This window comes from Lontra canadensis, unplaced genomic scaffold, assembly GCF_010015895.1.
Source record: "Lontra canadensis isolate GAN:19392208 unplaced genomic scaffold, GSC_riverotter_1.0 scaffold1, whole genome shotgun sequence".
NCBI lineage: Eukaryota > Metazoa > Chordata > Mammalia > Carnivora > Mustelidae > Lontra > Lontra canadensis.
Genome location: NW_022630995.1, coordinates 119,669,242 through 119,687,058, shown reverse-complemented (window position 1 = coordinate 119,687,058; position 17,817 = coordinate 119,669,242).

The following is a 17,817-nucleotide window of genomic DNA, read 5'->3' as shown; positions in this document are numbered from 1 at the left end:
CAAACCTTTCCTCTGTGGGACTGGACACTGTAACCAGATAAGAAGTGTATTCTCATCAGTGACTGTAAATAAGCTGCACTTGCTGTGGGCGCTCCGCGACCGTATCTGCTGTAGAGCACGGGGGGCACAGAGCCCTCTGGACGTGGCCTCGTGCTCCGTGGCGAACTGTTCAGAGGGGAGAAAAAGAGATTTTTCAAGACTGTTTTGCTAATGAAAAGAGTAATATTTTTGTTTAAATCAGAAACAGATTTCAGTTATTTTCTATTTCCGTTCTCCTCTAGTACCTGGAATAAGAGATGATGGATCTGCCCAGGATCCGTGGATGTGAGTCGGTAACTGGCAGCTTCATCTGTGCACTACAGGACTGCAGGAGATCTAGTTACACTCCATACCAGGGATCTGAGTTCTCGGCTTGGCACGCACGCAGTCAGTTCGCCTGCACGGGATGTGTTCAGTCAGCATTATTTAAGACCATCCCGTAAAAACCTAGAATTGGCACTGGAAATGTTATTACAGGAGGGAATGATTCCTTTTCAAGTCAGGCTACCTGCAGGTTTGATTTTCAGCATCTCTCATTTACATTTGCCTCATTAAAATCTCCAAATGCTTATTGTAAAAGAATTTAGATTAGCAGAGGTTAAAAAATACGATGAAAAATTTGTCACAGGAACTTACATTGAAAACTTGGTGATATGCACAATAAGAACTGCTTGGAGATACATGGTTCCCTCCGCATTTTTCTTTAAAGTGATTGGTGAGGGACTGCAATGCAGAATTATAAGAGAGCATTACTGAATACACGTATTATAAAATCCTATTATAAACAAAATATGAAGCTAGAAATATTTGGGGGTCACAGTAATAGCTTTCATCAAATATACTTTTAGAGTTGGGTGTACATTATTCTATATGTAAAAAAGTAAATTCTTAATTTTAACAGAGCTCTAACGATTGACCTTTTTAGTGTACTTTTATAGCATGTATATTAAAATAGAATATATTTTAGCAAAAGATTGCCATAAAACCCTGACTTCAATCATTTTTATATTCGTGCTGTGAAGAAAGCTTAAATTCCAGTGTGGGAATGTGGTGAAAGGAAAATAAAAGACTGGGAACTTCCTTCACAGTAATGGCTACTTGTTCCAAATTTGCTATTTTTGGAGGGACTGTACTTGTACTAATTGCTTGACTTTTGAATATGTGGGATGCAAATGTTTCCTCAGTGCTTTTCCCCTCGTGGTAATACATATACATTTACTGTCTGTGAATAAAAAGACCACACCTATTACACCTCCCCCCCCTTTTGTTTCATTTATCGTCTCTCTTCCGCGGGACTTTGGTTTGAACAAAGACAGTATCACCTTGTTCAGTACAAAAGAAAAAACTAGAAAGTGGACATATACTTTATATGGGTGGAAGATAGCTTATGATTTGTGTTAAGTTCTCTGAATCTTTTACGAAGGAAAGGAAAATAAATTTGAAACAAATCATATTTTGACTCTGTTGTGCCATTTTCTCACTAGAGAATTATTCGTTCATTCAGCTAACGTTTACAAACTGACCACAGCTATGTTAAGCACTGCGTCTTATCTGTATCCCATTGCCAGCATCTCCAGTGACACCTTCAGGGCTGGGATCCATACGGCTGTTATGAGAGAACATGTGTGTTGAAAGGTGATATCCTCTTAATAGAGTACTCAATTTTTATGTTTTCCACGGCTTATAAGGACGTATTTACTTCTGTGACTCTCTGATCTGGTCCCCTAGACTTTAAGCTATATGGCCGCTGAATGGCAGCGGGTTTTTATTGTTGTTGTTTTAAAGATTATTATTTGACAGAGACACAGTGAGAGAGGGAACACAAACAGGGGGAGTGAGAGGGAGAAGCAGACTTCTCACTGAGCAGGGAGCCAGACATGGGGCTCCATCCCAGGACCCTGGGATCATGACCTGAGCTGAAAGCAGACGCCTAACGACTGAGCCACCCAGGCACCCCTGTGGCAGTGGTTTTGATCAGCCATTGTGTCCCCAGTGTCTGGCTCCATGCCAGCACCCCTGAGGCCTTTGAGCTTCTGAATGGATGAATGGGTTTAGAGTCTTAAGACCCAACTGTGCACATTTCTACTTGTCTTCATTGGACAGCCATTTCCCACCCATCCTGGTTTTCATTTGCATGACCCTAAAATGGATGTCATTATTCCTCCTTCTTAGGGTTAGGGATTAGGTAAAAAAAAGTTCATAGGAAAGTATCATGATTTGTGTCCTGCATAGAAGAGCTGATCTGTATCCTTAATGTCCTCTCTTCATCCTTTCTGTTCCTCCTCTTGTCCAGATCTGGTGCAAAGGGATAATCTGCTAGAATGGAACAAAGAGAAAACCACATTTGGCCACTTACGATTTAGGAGGGGTTAACATCAGGAGTTCCTTGATTAGAAGACAGCCCGTCTGCTGGCTTCAGCAAACCTGTGGCATTTCCCAGATATCCAGTGCGGGGCTTTGTCCCAGCCCCAAGAATAAGAACTGTCGGTCTTCACCTAGTCACGGAGACAGAGGTGAATGCCCTATGAGGTAGATGTCAATTGGGGCAGTGACAAATGTATAAAGTGGAGGGGGAAATGGGAGATTACCCTTCTAGCCTCCATGGAGGATCTGTCTGCCGTATGGACAGTCTGCCGCCAGCTCTCTCCATCTGCTCCAGAAACTTGACGAAGTGTAAAAGTCACTCCTTAAGGAGGGGCTGTATTTGGGAATCTGTATGTTGTGGCTGCAAATAAAAAGCAGGTCTAGACAAATGAACCCAAATCAGAAACCTGTCCTACCTCCCTCAATGCCATTTGTCTTTCTTTTCCTGTGCGGAAGGGGAGAATGTTCTTGAATCATTAGATAACATCGAGAGTCATTTAGTAAGGGTTGATGAATGGAATGGCATTTGATAATAGCAGGGGAGTTTCTAAAAGGAGCTGAAAAAAATGCAGCCTGCTTCTCTCATGTGTACAAGGGACATGAATGGGTAGAGCAAAAGCCTTGTTGCCCAGATAGCGAAAATCACTGAGGGACGGTCCACCCAAAGGTGTCCTCTCAGTGAGAAACCGAGATCTCCAACTGCCATCCGACTTAGAGCACAACCTTACTGTTCCGGGGCACAAGTTCTCAGATCCCCCTTTCCACTGTGTGCCCAGCTTGAGTTCACTTGATCCAGTGGTATTCTGTTCAAGAATGTACGACGACAGACTTCAGACAGGACCTAAAAGAGTGAGAAGTTCGAGAACATTTTTGAGTAATCTAGTAAGCATAGTTTTGATCAGTTTTAATCTCAAAAATTTATGAGGAAAAGGAACCCAATGGCTTTAGCTAGAATAGCTAAGACAGACACAAGTGAATCATCAGGAATTCTGTTTTTCAACAGCTTCATCAAGATACAGTTTACACTCTGTAACCCTGTGCAAGCATCACCACATCCAGGTTAACACTGTTTCCATCACCCCACTAAGTTCCCTGGTGCCCGTTTGCACCTAACCCCCCGCTCCAACCCCCAGGCTTCAGCAACCACTGCTCTGCTTTCTGTCTCTAGAAATTTGCTTTTTCTGGACGTCGCCTATAAAAGGAATCATACAATATGTAGCGTTTTGCATCTGGCATAATATTTTTTTATGTATCAGTACTTCATTCCTTTTTATGAATACCATATGGTACTGGCCTACTTACCAGTTGACTGGCATTTGGGTTGTTTCCAATTTGGGGTTCTTAAGAAAAATGTTGCTATGAATATTTGCAGACATGTCTCCATTTCTCTTGGATTTCTAAAGGTGGAATTGCAGGGTCATATATTTTTTGATATTTTTTAACTTTTATGATATAAATTATCATATATAACTTACATGATATTTTTTATCTTTTAAAGAAATGGCCAACTGTCCAAAGAGGCTGGGCAACCTTACTTCCTTGCTTGCAGTGTGCATGGGTCCCAGTTTCTCTGCGTCCTCACCAAAACCCAACATGTCCATTTTGAGAGAGAGAGAATGCGTATGTCAGGGAGAGGCAAAGGGAGAGGGAGAGAATCTTAAGCAGGCTCCACACCCCTTGCAGAGCCCAATGCGGGGCTCAGTGATGTGGGGCCCCACACGAGTCTGCATCCCAGACCTGGAGATTATGACCTGAGCAAAAATCAAGATAGGACACTTAACCGACTGACCACCTAGGCACCCTGGCATGTCCATCTTTTTAATGATAGCCATTTTAGCTGGGATCTAGAGGGGAATCTAGAGAAATCTCCAAGTAGTTTTAGTGGCATTTCCACACGGCTGATGGTGCTAAGCATCTTTTCATGTGCTTATTTGGCATTTGTATATCTACCTTGATGAAATGTCCATTCATATCTTTGCCTATTTTTACATGGGATAGTTTTTCTTTGTAGTGAGTTGTAAGAGATCGCTATATATCCTGGAGGCAAAACCCTTATCAGATACATGACTTGCAATTATTTTCTCCCACGCTATGGGTTTGTTTGTTTTTAATCTTTTTGGTTCTTTTCCTTTTTCATTCTTAGACTTTTTTTTTAAAAAAGCAACTTAAAGTTCACAGTAAAATTGAGGGGAAGGTAACCTCTGTGTTTAAGTCACGTATATTTCTTTTAAGTAATTAATCTCATTGTTTTGCAAATCCTGGCTTATTTGCCCATGAACCCAAATAAAATCATGAACTTGTCAAGTGGAAAAAACAAAAAAACACTGAGGTAGGAAGGTACAGACATTTCCCATACTTTCCTCTGTACCCCCTCCTCCCACCAATCTGTCACGACATTCATAGCCTCCCTATTATTTACATCCCCAACCACAGTCATGGATGTGTTACAACTAATAAATGTGCACTGACCCATCATAATCACCCAAGTACATAGTTTACATCAGGGTTCATTTTTGGTGTTATACATTCTTTGGATCTGGAAAAAAGAATGATGCTATGTACCCATCACTGTGGTATTATACAGGTATTTTCACTGCCCTAAAAACTTTTGTGCTTCCCCTATTCATTCCTCCCATACCCCTAACCCTGATCTTTTTGGGAATCATAGTTTTGCCTTTCCCACAATGTCCTACAGCAGGAATACAGTTGGAATCATACTGTATGTAGCTTTTTCAGACGGGCTTCTTTCACTTAAGTGATATGCATTTAAGCTCCCTCATGGCTTTTCATGGCTGGACAGCTCATTTCCTCTTAGCGCTGAATAATATTCCATTGTCTGGATGTACTGTGGTTTATCCGTTCACCAACTGAAGGACACCTTGCTCGCTTTTGAGTTTTGGCAATTATGAAAAAGCTGCTGTAAGCATACCTGTGCTATAAACTTCAGGTTTTGGGGTGGACATTATTTTTCATCTCCCTTGGATAAATACCAAGAATTGTAGTTGCTGGATCATATGGTAAGACTATGTTCAGTTTTGTAAGAAACTGCTAGGCTTCTTGCAACATGACTATGCCATTTGCATTCCTAACCAGCAGTGAATGAGAAATTTCTACTGCTCCACATCCATGCCAGCATTTGGCTTTGTCAATGTACTAGAGTTTAGGCATTCTGGTAGGTATGTGTGATGTTTTCATTACATTTCCCTAATGATGTGTGTTGTGGAGCACCTTTTTTTCTTTTTAAACAAGTTTATTTAAAAACAAGACACTTGAAGGGAAAATGATCTAGGAGTATTTTAGAGTAATTTATCCCTATTTAAAGACAGATTGCCCTCCATGTAACTGCTACGTACAAAAGAAGTTATAACGTCCTTGGTTTTACAGTGATCAATGAAAAACATTAACATTCTCCAATCGAACAAGGTATGTAAGGATTTTTATGTTGCTCTTTTATCGTTGAAGAGTGAGAACAAAGTAACTTACTGGAATATAAAGATAAGAGCTGAATGAACATGCCACTAATGGAGACAAGTATTTTCACAGAACCAGTTATTTTCCCCATCCTGTCTCCATTTGGTGTTGACCTAAACATACCACTGGCCATTTAGTTACAAAAATGTAATATGCTTGTGCACATGCAGTTACTTTATGATAAAGGAATGGGGAAGGAAAAAATGATAGAATAGAGAAAACTCTACTATAGGGGCCAGAATGTGGTGGGACAAAACTGCAGTTTCCTAATTGAGAATGTCATCTTCTCTGGTGGAGCAGAGTTCTGCAGGAAGGTAGCAGGTTCCCTTCTCAGCGGACACCTCCCGTCTGCTGCTGGAAAACATCAACTGTATGTTCATCCTCCATCTCCGACCGTGCAGTGTGTCTGTTTCATTGATGGGCTCAGGGAATCGGAATCTGATCTGCCTCATTGACAAACCTTCTCAAAGGAGCAGCAGCCCAACTCACTTCAGAAATCAACAGGTTTCTGATTCTGTACAAGAAATGAGCACACAGCTATTTTCAGCCACAGAAAACAATCCGAAAGATGAAAAATCCCTGGGCTTTTCATTGGCCATGGTGAGTGCCAGAGTCTCCTCAGCAGCCACTTCCCAGAGAAGAACCAGGTCCACACCCAGCAGGCACCTGAGCAGCACCAGAAACGGCAGGAGTCAGGAGCCGAAGCATCTTTTCATGTGCTTGTCATCTGTTCATCTTCCCTGCTGAGACACCTGTGAAGGGTTTGGCCCATTTTTTAATGGGGTTGCTTTCTTTTTTCCTTTCTCTTTCTCTTTCTTTCTTTCTTTCTTCTTTCTTTCTTTTTCTCTTTCTTTCTCTTTTCTTTCTTTCTTTCTTTCTTTCTATCTTTCTTTCTTTCTTTCTTTCTTTCCATTTGAGAGAGAGAACATGAGCAGAGGGGAGGGATAGAGGGAGAGTGAGAAGCAGACTCCCTGACGTGAGGTTTGATCCCAGGACCCCAAAATCATGACCTGAGCTGAAGGCAGACACTTACCTGACTGAGCCACTCAGGTGCCCTGGTTGTTTTTTTTACGGAGTTCTTGTATATTTTGGATGACAGTCCTTTATCACCTGTCTTTTGCAAATATTTTCTTCCAGTCTGTGGCTTATCTTCTCATTCTCTTGACATTATCTTTTGCAGGGCAGGATTTTTTTTTTTTAAGACTTCTTTATTTGTTTCACAGAGTGTATATGCAGGGGAGGGGAAGAGAAGAGGGGCAGAGAGAGAAACTTGAGTGGGCTCCGTGCTGAGCCCGACTCCGGGCTTGATCTCACCATCCTGAGATCATGACCTGAGACCTGAGCTGAAACCAAGAGTCAGTTGCTCAAATGACTGTGCCACCAAGGTACCCCCAGAAAGTTTAATTTTAGTTAAGTCCAGCTTATCAATTCATTCTTTCATGAATTGTGCCTTTTGATATTGTAACTATGATGTAATTACTACATACTATGTAGCTATTATGTAGTTACTATGATGTAGGAACTCTGATATAACAACTTAGATGTTGTCGTTGCCATACCCAAGGTTATTTAGGTTTCTATGTTATATTCTAGTCTTATTGTTTTGCACATTACATTTAGGTTTAGAAGCCATTTTGAGGTAAATTTTGTAAAAGTTGTAACATCTGTCTCCACATTTCTTTTTGCATGTGGATGTCCACTTGTTCTACTGCTCTTTGTTATCTTTGCTCCATTGTACAGTCTTTGCTCCTTTGTCAAAATCAGTTGACTATATTTATGTGCTTCTGCTTCTGAGCTTTGTGTCCTGTTCCACTGGCCTGTATGTTTTTTTGCCACTACCACACTGCCTTGATTATTGTAAGTCTTACTTCCAGCTTACTATATGTACGCTTATGACTTATAACTTAATTTAAGTAAGGAAGTCTTCAAGTTGGGTAGTGTCAGCCTTCCAACTTTGTTCTCTTATTATACTGTGTTAGCTATTCTGGGTCTTTTGCCTCTCTACATAAATTTAGAGTCAGTTTATTGATATCCACAAAATAATTTTCTGGGATTTTTTTTCATATGGTAATTCCATTTTTAATTTTTTGAAGATCCTCCGTGCTATTTTATATATATCTATAGTGGCTGCACTTACATTCCCACCCACAATGCACACGGGTTCCCCTTCTTCCACATCCACACCAGCATTTGTTAACCCTTTTTTTTTTTTTTTAATTTTCTCAGTGTTCAGAGATTCATTGTTTATGCACCACACCCAGTGCTCCATGCACTACGTGCCCTCCACAATACCCACCAACAGGCTCATCCCATCCCCGACCCCCCTCCCCTCCAAAACCCTCAGTTTGTTCCTCAGAGTCCACAGTCTCTCATGGTTTGTCTCCCGCTCTGATTTCCTCCAACTCCATTTTGTGCTCCATCTCCCAATCTCCTCCATATTATTCCTTATGCTCTACAAGTAAGTGAAACCATATAATTGACTCTCTCTGTTTGACTTATTTCACTCAGCATTTTCTGGGATTTTAACTGGGATTGCATTTAGTCTATAGATCAATTTGGGAAGAACTGATATTTTGACAATGTTGAGTCTTCCTATCCATGAACATGGAATATCTCTCCACTTATTTCTTTGATTTCGTTCAGAATTTTGTAGTTTTCTTCAGAGATCTTGTACATACTTTGTTAGATTTATACCTAACTATTTCATTTTGGGGGATGCTCATGTAAATATAGCATTGTGGGTTTAATTTCAAGTTCCTCTTGTTCACTGATGGTATATAGACAGTATATAGGAAATAGGTATATAGGTGGTGTATAGATAGATGGTTTATAGGAAAATGATTGGCTTGTGTATATTATCCTTATATCCTACAACCTTTCTTTACTTGCTTATTAGTTTCAGGAGGTTTTTTTCTCAATTTCTTTTGACATTCTACATACGATCATATCATCTGTCAACAAACACAGTTATGTGCCTTTTCAGACAGTGTATTTCTTTTTCTTGTCTTATTGCATGAGGTGGAACTTCCAGTATGATTTGAAAAGGAGTGGTGAGTGGGAAAAACCTGGACTTGTAACTGATCTTAGTGATAAAGCTCTGAGTGAGTTTCTTACCATTGGGTATGATGTTAATTGTAGGTTTTTTTTTATAGATAGTCTTTATCAATTTGAGGACGTTCCCCTCTATTCCTAGTTTATTTGGATGGGTGTTGGATTTTGTCAAGTTGTATTTTTGCATCTATTGATATTATCATATAAATTTTCATTTTTAGCCTATTGATGTGATGGCTTACATTAATTGATTTTCAGATGCTTATCCAGCCTCATGTTGCATAACTGGGTAAGTCCCACTTGGTTATAATTCTTTTAATACATTGTTGGATTTGATTTGCTTATTTTTTTTGAGAATTTTTGCATCTAATATTCATGACAGATAATGGTCTTTAGTTTTCTTTTAATGTCTTCGTCTGGCTTGGGTATTAGGGTAATGCTGGCCTTATAGAATGAGTTAGAAAGTATCTGCATCTAATTTCCAAAAAAGACTGTAGAGAATGGATAGAATTTGTTTCTTAAATGTTTGGTAGAATTCACCAATGAGCCCATGCAAACCTAGTGCTTTCTGTTTTGTAAGGATATTAATTATTAACTCAATTTCTTTAATAGATACAGGCCTATTCAGACTATTTGGCAATTTGCTTTGGCAAATTGTCTTTCATGGAATTGGTCCATTTCATCAAGATTATCAAATTTGTGGACATAGAGTTGTTCATAGTGTTACTTTATTATTCTTTTAATTTCCATAGGATTTGTAGTGATGTCTTCTCTTTCTTTTCTGGTATTAGTAATCTGCATCCTTCCTCCCTCTTTCTCTCTTTTTGCAAATAGCCTGGTGGAGGTTTTTTTGGTTGTTGTTGTTGTTGTTTAATATTTTATTTTTTTATTTGACAGAGAGAGAGAGAGTGAGACAGGGAACACAAGCAGGGGGAGTGGGAGAGGGGGAAGCAGGCACCCCACAGAGCAGGGAGCCTGATGTGGGGCTCAATCCCAGGACCCGGAGATCATGACCTGAATCGAAGGCAGACACTTAATGACTGAGCCACCCAGGTGCCACAAAAGGCTTACTGATTTTATTGATTATTCCAAAGAACCAACTTTTGGTTTCACTGATTTTTTGTACTGATTTTGTTTTTTCAATTACATGGACTTCTGCTCTAAATTTTATTATTTCTTTTCTCCTTCCACTTATATTGGATTGAATTTGCTCTTCTTTTTCTATTTTCTTAAGCTGGAAATTAGGTAATTGATCTTTGATATTTTTTCTAATATATGCATTCAATGGTATACATTTTCTTCTAAGAATTGCTTTCACTGCACCTCACAAATTTTGATTAAGTTGTGTTTTCATTTTCATTTAACTCAAAGTATTTTTAAATTTTGCTTGAGATTTCTTCTTTGGCTAATGTGTTATTTAGAAGTGTCGTACTTGATCTCCATGTATTTTGGGATTTTCCAGCTAATGACTTCTAGTTTAATCCGTTAGTGGCCTGAGAGCAGAGATTGTATGATTTCTAGCTTTTTAAAATTATTAAGATGTATCTTATGACCCACAGTTGGTCTGTCTTGGTGAATGTTCCATGTGAGCCTGAGAAGCATGTGTATTCTGCTGTTGTTGGGTGAAATAGTCTATAGATGTCAATTATATCCAGTTGATTGATGGGGTTGAGTTCAACTATATTCCCAGCTGATCTTCTGCCTGCTAGATCTGTCCATTTCTGATAGTGTCATGTTGAAGTCTTCAACTATGATAGAATTTCAAGGAGAAAGAGAAGAATGCACTACCCGTTTTTACCTCACATAGGCACTCAGTTGTTAGGTATGTGGCTTTTTATTTTTCTTAATGGTTTCTTTTGAAGTTTGGTGCCTTTTAATTTTGAAGCTATTCTATTGATCACTTTTGCCTGTTGAGGATACTGTGGGCAGTGTCAAGGTCAGCCAGGAGTATGTAGGTGACTGAGACCTTCTCCAGGTCTCCACTGTGCATGGGCATAAACTCATCCAAGAATATGCCTGGTTCAACCACACAATTCCAGGCTTATGGGGCGATTAGCTCACCCCACTCACTCTCTTCTGAGATTGCCATTTCCACTGACAACTTTACTGGGTTCAGGTTTCATCCACCATTTCAAATCTAGTGCGTCATCTTGGAACACACTAGTTCTGTTGTGCTTTGATCAAACCTCCATGTCAACTAAGCTGGCAGGGAATGGGAGTAGCCTGGGGGAAGAACTGCAAAGACTCCCATTGTGCAGCAGTTGTTCAAGCATAAATGCCTCTCATATTCTTATAGATATTTCTTTGATTTCCAGAGCAGTGAAATAATCAATTGTGTCCAGCTTTATAGATCCTTTCTGGGGAGAGGCTTTGCCCATCTCTCCCTCAGCCATAGCTGGAAACGTCACACTGGCAATTCTATTTTAAAGCAAGAAGAGAAGAGATAGGTCTTGATTCAAATATGGCCCCTCAGCTGAGGAATAGAGACCAAGTGTACACACTGATATGAAAAAAACAAAAAACAAAAAACAAAACAACAAAAAAATCCAGTGCCTAAAAACTTCTTATAAATTCTAAACAAAGAGCCTTCAGATACATCCTCCTGCCCTCAGAAGAATTTCTAGGTTATTTGGGGAGACATTGTTGAAGGTGCTGTGACTGTGGTCTCTACAGGCAGGGCACCTCACCTGGCTGGATCTGGGGAGGGAATGCTGAGGAGAGGTGGCAGGAAAAGCCCAGACAGGAACAGAGACTCTGGTGCATTCAGAGGCAGCTGGTGCAGGCTGTCACCTAATTCCTTACCAGAGACCTTCTTGAAGGTATGTTGGAAAGTGGCTCATCTTGGAAAGAGACATTCTAATGAGGGCCTGTATGTAACAAGCTGAGGGATTGCGGGTTGGTTGGGGCTGTACTCTGAGAGTAAAAAACAACTGGATACACTGCTGGAGGGAAGGTAAAAAGAGCAAAGGTTTTGGAAAACAGCCTGGCAGTCCACCAAAATGTTAAATATAGAGTTATCATACGATCCAGCAATTCCACCCAACAGAAGTCAAATGCCCATCCACACAAAAACCTGTGCATAAATGTCTACAGCAGTGTTATTCACAAATAGTGAACAAGAGGAAGCAACATCAAGTGGTAAATGAGTCAAGTGTAATATATCCATGCAGTGGACTAAAACCCAGCAATAAAAAAGAACGAAGTTCTGATCCATGCCATGATGTGGATGAATCTCAAACACCTGTTTGAGTGAAATCAGATAGTCACTAAAGACCACATATTGCCTCCATTATATAAAATGTCAGAATAGCAAATCTGTAGACAGGAAGTCATTTGTGGTTGCTAGGGGTTGGGGACAGGGAGGCTGGGAAGTGACTGCTCATGGTATGAGGTTTCTTTTGAGGTGATATGCTCTAATATCACACTGTGGTGATAGTTGCACAATTCTGTAAACATACTAAAACCCATTGAGTCATATACTGTAAATTGATGAATTTTATAGTATGTTCATTATAGCTCAATAAAATGGTTTAAACATCTGATTCAGGAACCTGTAATGATGGGATCTGCAGGGGAGGCTATTCTGGGCCTTGGCAGGATCTGCCAGCTGGTTCCATAATGGGACCCTACAACGGGTCCTACTCTGAGTTGTCTGATGGCAGCACTGGTGCAGGGGTGGGTGGTTTGCTGTGCTGGAATATTTAAACCTCCCCAGCTAGGTGGAAGGAGGTATTAGGAGAAGGAGGGCCAGCTTTCTTCTCTGATGTTGTTGCAAAGACCTTAAGGCTTCTACCCTGGGCTGGCAGGCAGCTGGTTCTTCCCCTAGGGACAGGGTGTCTTGCTCAAAGGTGCTCTCAAGAGCTAAGGAAGTTTGGGGCGCCTGGGTGGCTCAGTGGGTTAAGCCTCTGCCTTTGGCTCAGGTCATGATCTCAGGGTCCTGGGATCAAGCCCTGCATCAGGCTCTCTGCTCCATGGGGAGCCTGCTTCCCCCGTTCTCTCTGCCTGCCTCTCTGCCTACTTGTGATCTCTCTCTCTCTGCCAAATAAATAAATAAAATCTTAAAAAAAAAAAAAAGGGTTAAGGAAGTTTGAATGTTTAAGATCGAACCCCAGCCCCACTGAGAGTTTGAAACAAAAGTACTTGGGCATGTGGTTTATGAAACCTCAAATTCAACACACGAAAGAGGATTTAAGACTTCCCCCAAAGCAGATTACATTAGGGTTGAAGTTCCACAACATCATGCTATGTGCAGGAAGCCAGTCACAGAACGGCAGAGACTGCAGGACAGAGACAGAGACCCCTTAACGTGAGGTCTCCATAGAATTCAGATGCCCAGAAGTGGACAGTAGCCTGGTGCGTGCTGGAGGTGGTGCGGGGGGGACTGAGAGCCGCTGTTCAACAGGCATGAAGCTTCAGTTACTCAGGATGTTCAAGTCCAGGGGTGTGCTGGGCCACACTGAGCTGAGGCTGACAAGATGGGACTGTACACATCAACATCCATCAAGAGGGAAGATCTCAGCTTAAAGAGTCTGCCTACAGTAACAACAACAAAAGCTAAAAATTCAAGATTGGTAAAGGGCGGTAGGCTGCCTCTAATTCCTTCACTTAAAAAATTCCCTGAGCGGTCCTGGGATCGAGTCCCGCATCGGGCTCTCTGCTCAGCAGGGAGCCTGCTTCCCTCCCTCTCTCTCTCTCTCTCTCTGCCTGCCTCTCCATCTACTTGTGATCTCTGTCAAATAAATAAATAAAATCTTTAAAAAAAAAAAAAATTCCCTGAGCACCCACTCTCCCTGCCAGTCCTGGCTGTGGCCAGAACGGGTGTCAATCTCTGCCTCCGTGTAGCTCATGCTTCCCCAGGGAGATGCCGCAAACACACCGAGTCGGGTAGGTCAGACGGAGGTAGATGCTATGAGAAAGAAAAATGCAGAGAAGGGCAAGAATGGAAAAGTTAGGGGGTGGCCACCAGAGACAGTGCAGGTTGGTCAGAAAAGGCCTCCCTTGGAAGGTGACGCTTGAAGACTTGAAGCGGGTGAGGGAGGAAGAGGGGCACTGCCGGGGTAGGGTCCTTACAGGCAGCAGCGGGGGTCTGGGCAGAGGCCCTGCCTGGGGTGGGCCAGGCCCACAGGCTGGGCCCAGCGAGTGAGGGGGCTACTGCCCCCATGCACGCAGGGAGGATGCGTGGGGCACCGAGCAGGCCCGCCGCTCCTCTTCAGCTGGGAATCAGAGGCAGGCAAAGGCAGAAGCAGCCATCCTCAAACTGACAGTGGGAATGGTGTTAAGGAGCATTCACTCACCCTGCATCTCAGAGAATTTCAGCCTGGGTGGGAGTGTCCATATTGCAAAGGAGGAGGATGAAAATTATGGGGCACCTGGGTGGCTCAGTGGGTTAAGCCTCTGCCTTCGGCTCAGGTCATGATCTCAGGGTCCTGGGATCAAGTCCCACATCGGGCTCTCTGCTTGGCAGGGAGCCTGCTTCCTCCTCTCTCTCTCTGCCTGCCTCTGACAACTTGTGATCTCTCTCTGTCAAATAAATAAATAAAATCTTTAAAAAAGAAAAGAAAAGAAAAGAAAAGAAGAGAAAAGAAAAGAAAATTAGTGGTGTAACGCCTCTGCAGAACAACGGCAGGCAGGCAAGTGGCTGAGAAATGTCTGCCAAAGACCAAAACCCAGTCTGGAGGGAAAAAAGTCCCAGTAGAAGAAAATGTTCTAGGAAGGCTCTGTATTATATGTAACTTAGAAGAACATGAATTCAATTCATATCAAAGATGAGATGACGAAATAACAGATTGATATGAAGACCTCAGAGCTAAGAAAACAATGCGAAGAGAGTGTCATTCTACTGAACTAGAAACAGTGAGAAAGACTTGCTGAAAACTGAGTTACAGATCCCTATGTGAAGGTAAGCCTTTTGTTTATGGCTAGAAAGTTCTTGAAGAGAGTAGTTGTGTCATTGTTCTATGATCCTCAAGGCCCAGTGGCAGAGGTACCAGCAGGAACATAAAAACTACCTTTCTATTTTTGAAGAAGGCAAAATGCATCCGCGTGGATGGACCCAAATTTGAGCCAGGCACATACTTGATAACAGTGCTGTGATAGATCCGTTTCTTCCTTTGGCAGAATCAGCCTGCAGAGCCTGACTTTACAAAAACTCCTTAGGTTGACCTTCATTCTAGGCTTTGTTTCCAATCAGGTTGCAAAAGAGTGGCTCCCTTTTAAGAACAGAAATAGCACTTAAGGGGCGCCTGGATGGCTTAGTCAGTTAGGTGTCTGCCTTTGGCTCAGGTCATGATCCTGGGTTCCTGGGATCGATCCCCCATCAGGCTCCCTACTCAGCAGGATATCTGCTTCTCCCTCTCCCTCTGCCTGCTGTTCTCCCTGCTTGTGCTAATAGATAAATAAAATCTTTAAAAAAAAAAAGAAATCACACGTAGGGTATAGCTTTTGTTTGAAGTTTGAAGTAGTACTTGAGGGCAAGTTAGTAAGTCGTTTGTCTTTAAACAGCTGTCCTCTGCTCTGGAAGGCCGCCCATACCTTTCCTTAGCAGAGCAGGAAGTGTGACAGCCGAAGGCCAAGGCTGAAGTTCCAGTGTTTTATTTTCTCAGTAAAGTAAGGCGTGATTATGCATGGATGATACTGAAAACAAATCCCAAGTACATTTTCACTGCGGTCACCAAAAACAAACGAACAAAAATGGAAAATGCAATCTGGGAACTATTAGTAGAGAACATGGGCCTGGAAGTCAGAGCTGAGGGGTAGAGTGAGAAGGACAGACACTCAGCACCAGCACGGCTCTGGGACCAGCAGACCCCTCTTTGGATCCCTTTCCTTTTGAATGAAGTGAGGGTCTGGGCAAGGGATCTCTCAGGCCTCTGCCCACACCTAACATGCTGGCTGCTGTGCATCTAACCGAAGATCAAACAACCTGCCAGTCAGTGGCTTTACTTTAGAACTGTTTTAGCGCATTCCTTTTCTGTTCCTATTTTCACACTGACACAGCCGTTATTATTGAGAACACACGTGTCTCAGGCACTACATGTCCCATAGCTACGTAATTAAATCTGATTTAATATTTGTAACAATTCTCTGGGGGAAGAATCATAATACAAAACTTACATGTGAGGAAACTCAAATGCAGAAGAGCCCAATTTCACAGTAAGTGGGAGAATGGGAACTGAACTCCTAGACTGACTCTCTGCCACCATGCTCCTCACCAGTGTATGACACGTGGTGGGTCTACCCCTAGCATGAAAATATTACTTTTTTTTTTTTTGATGGGGGGAGAGCGAGCGAGCGCACGAACGCACAAGCAGGGGGAGCAGCAGACTCCTCTCTCAGCAGGGAGCCTGACTAGGGACTCAATCCCAGGACCCTGGGATCATGACCTGAGCTGAAGGCAGATGCTTAATTGACTGAGCCACCCAGGCATCCCTGAAAAACAATACTTATTAAGTTGTTTTACTTGATCAAAATTTTAAAGTCTTGACTAAAAGAACTGACCAAAAAAAAGGACATTAGAGGGGCATGTGGGTGTCTCAGTTGTTAAGCGTTTGCCTTCAGCTCAGGTCATGATCCCAGGGTCCTGGGATTGAGTCCTGTTCAGGCTCCCTGCTCAGCGGGAAGCCTACTTGTCCCCCTCCCACTCCCCCTGCTTGTGTTCCCTTTCACTAGGTCTGTCAAATAAATAAATAAAATCTTCAAAAAAAAAAAAAAAGACATTAGAAACTCTTAATGCTTCAGAGATGCATGCACGGTCTTTATATTGTTTTGAGCCGAGTTGGTGGTATTCCAGTGGCTGGTATGGCTGGCAACAGCAGGCCCTATGTGGCAGGGCCTGGCCTTGCACTTGGCAGGTTTCAGTTGGAATCCATTTGGAAGGCCCAAGCCTATGATGAGGAGCACTGTTCCTGAATGAGATTGCACACAACATGCTTCTGGACAGTTGGGGTTCCTTGAACCAAAGCTTCTCAAAGTCTGATTCACAGAGCCCTGGGAGTTCTGAGCACCTCTTGTGTGGTCTGCAAGATAAGACTGTTTTCATAGTAATACTCCATGCTAGTCCATAAGCTAGTATTTAGTCAAACTAAATACTAGTTTTTAAAGACCAAAAGGACTTTAAATGCAATGCAAATGTAAAAAAAATGCAAATTTTTTTATTATAATGCAATAATATATATATATAATATATAATATATATAATGCAAAACATTATTTGCACTGATATTTGTACTGAACTGAGGTCTAGAAGCAATGGTGGGTAAAACTGCTGGAATCTACACACAAATCAAGCCAGGAGCACCAAACTGCTGGTTAGGATCACGGTATTTTTTATCTCAAGCATTTGCTATTAAAAAAAAAAAAAGTGCCATTTCACTTAAGAATGTCTTTAGAGAAGCAGTAAAAATTGCTGCTTTTATTAAATCTTGAAATTTAAGCCGTGTGTCACATCTGAGAAGTACCCATAAGGCAGCCCCATCCTGGAGTACAATGTTGGTCTTGAAGAAGAGCACTGTGGTCATTGAGTTGTGAGCTAAACTAGCTGTTTTTCCTCACTGCACACCACGTTTACTTAAAAGAACTGACAAATTGTGGTTCTTAGGCAGAGATGTCCTTGAAATCAACAAAGTGAACCTGTTGCTTCAAAGGAAACAGCAAACTATTTATTGCCAATGATAAAATTTCTGGTTTTAAGCAACAATTCTCCTAGAAAATGCGTATCCATCACTGTTTGGCTTAGACCTCCTCGAGGCTGCTGGTAGTACTCCGATGTTATATCTAATTATTAAAATACCTATTTTGTAGTGAAGTATTATCAACATGTGGGCAATCTCTACACACATTAGTTGGAGCAGTGATGTTGTTCACTACATCGGTGACCCAATATTGTTTAAATGA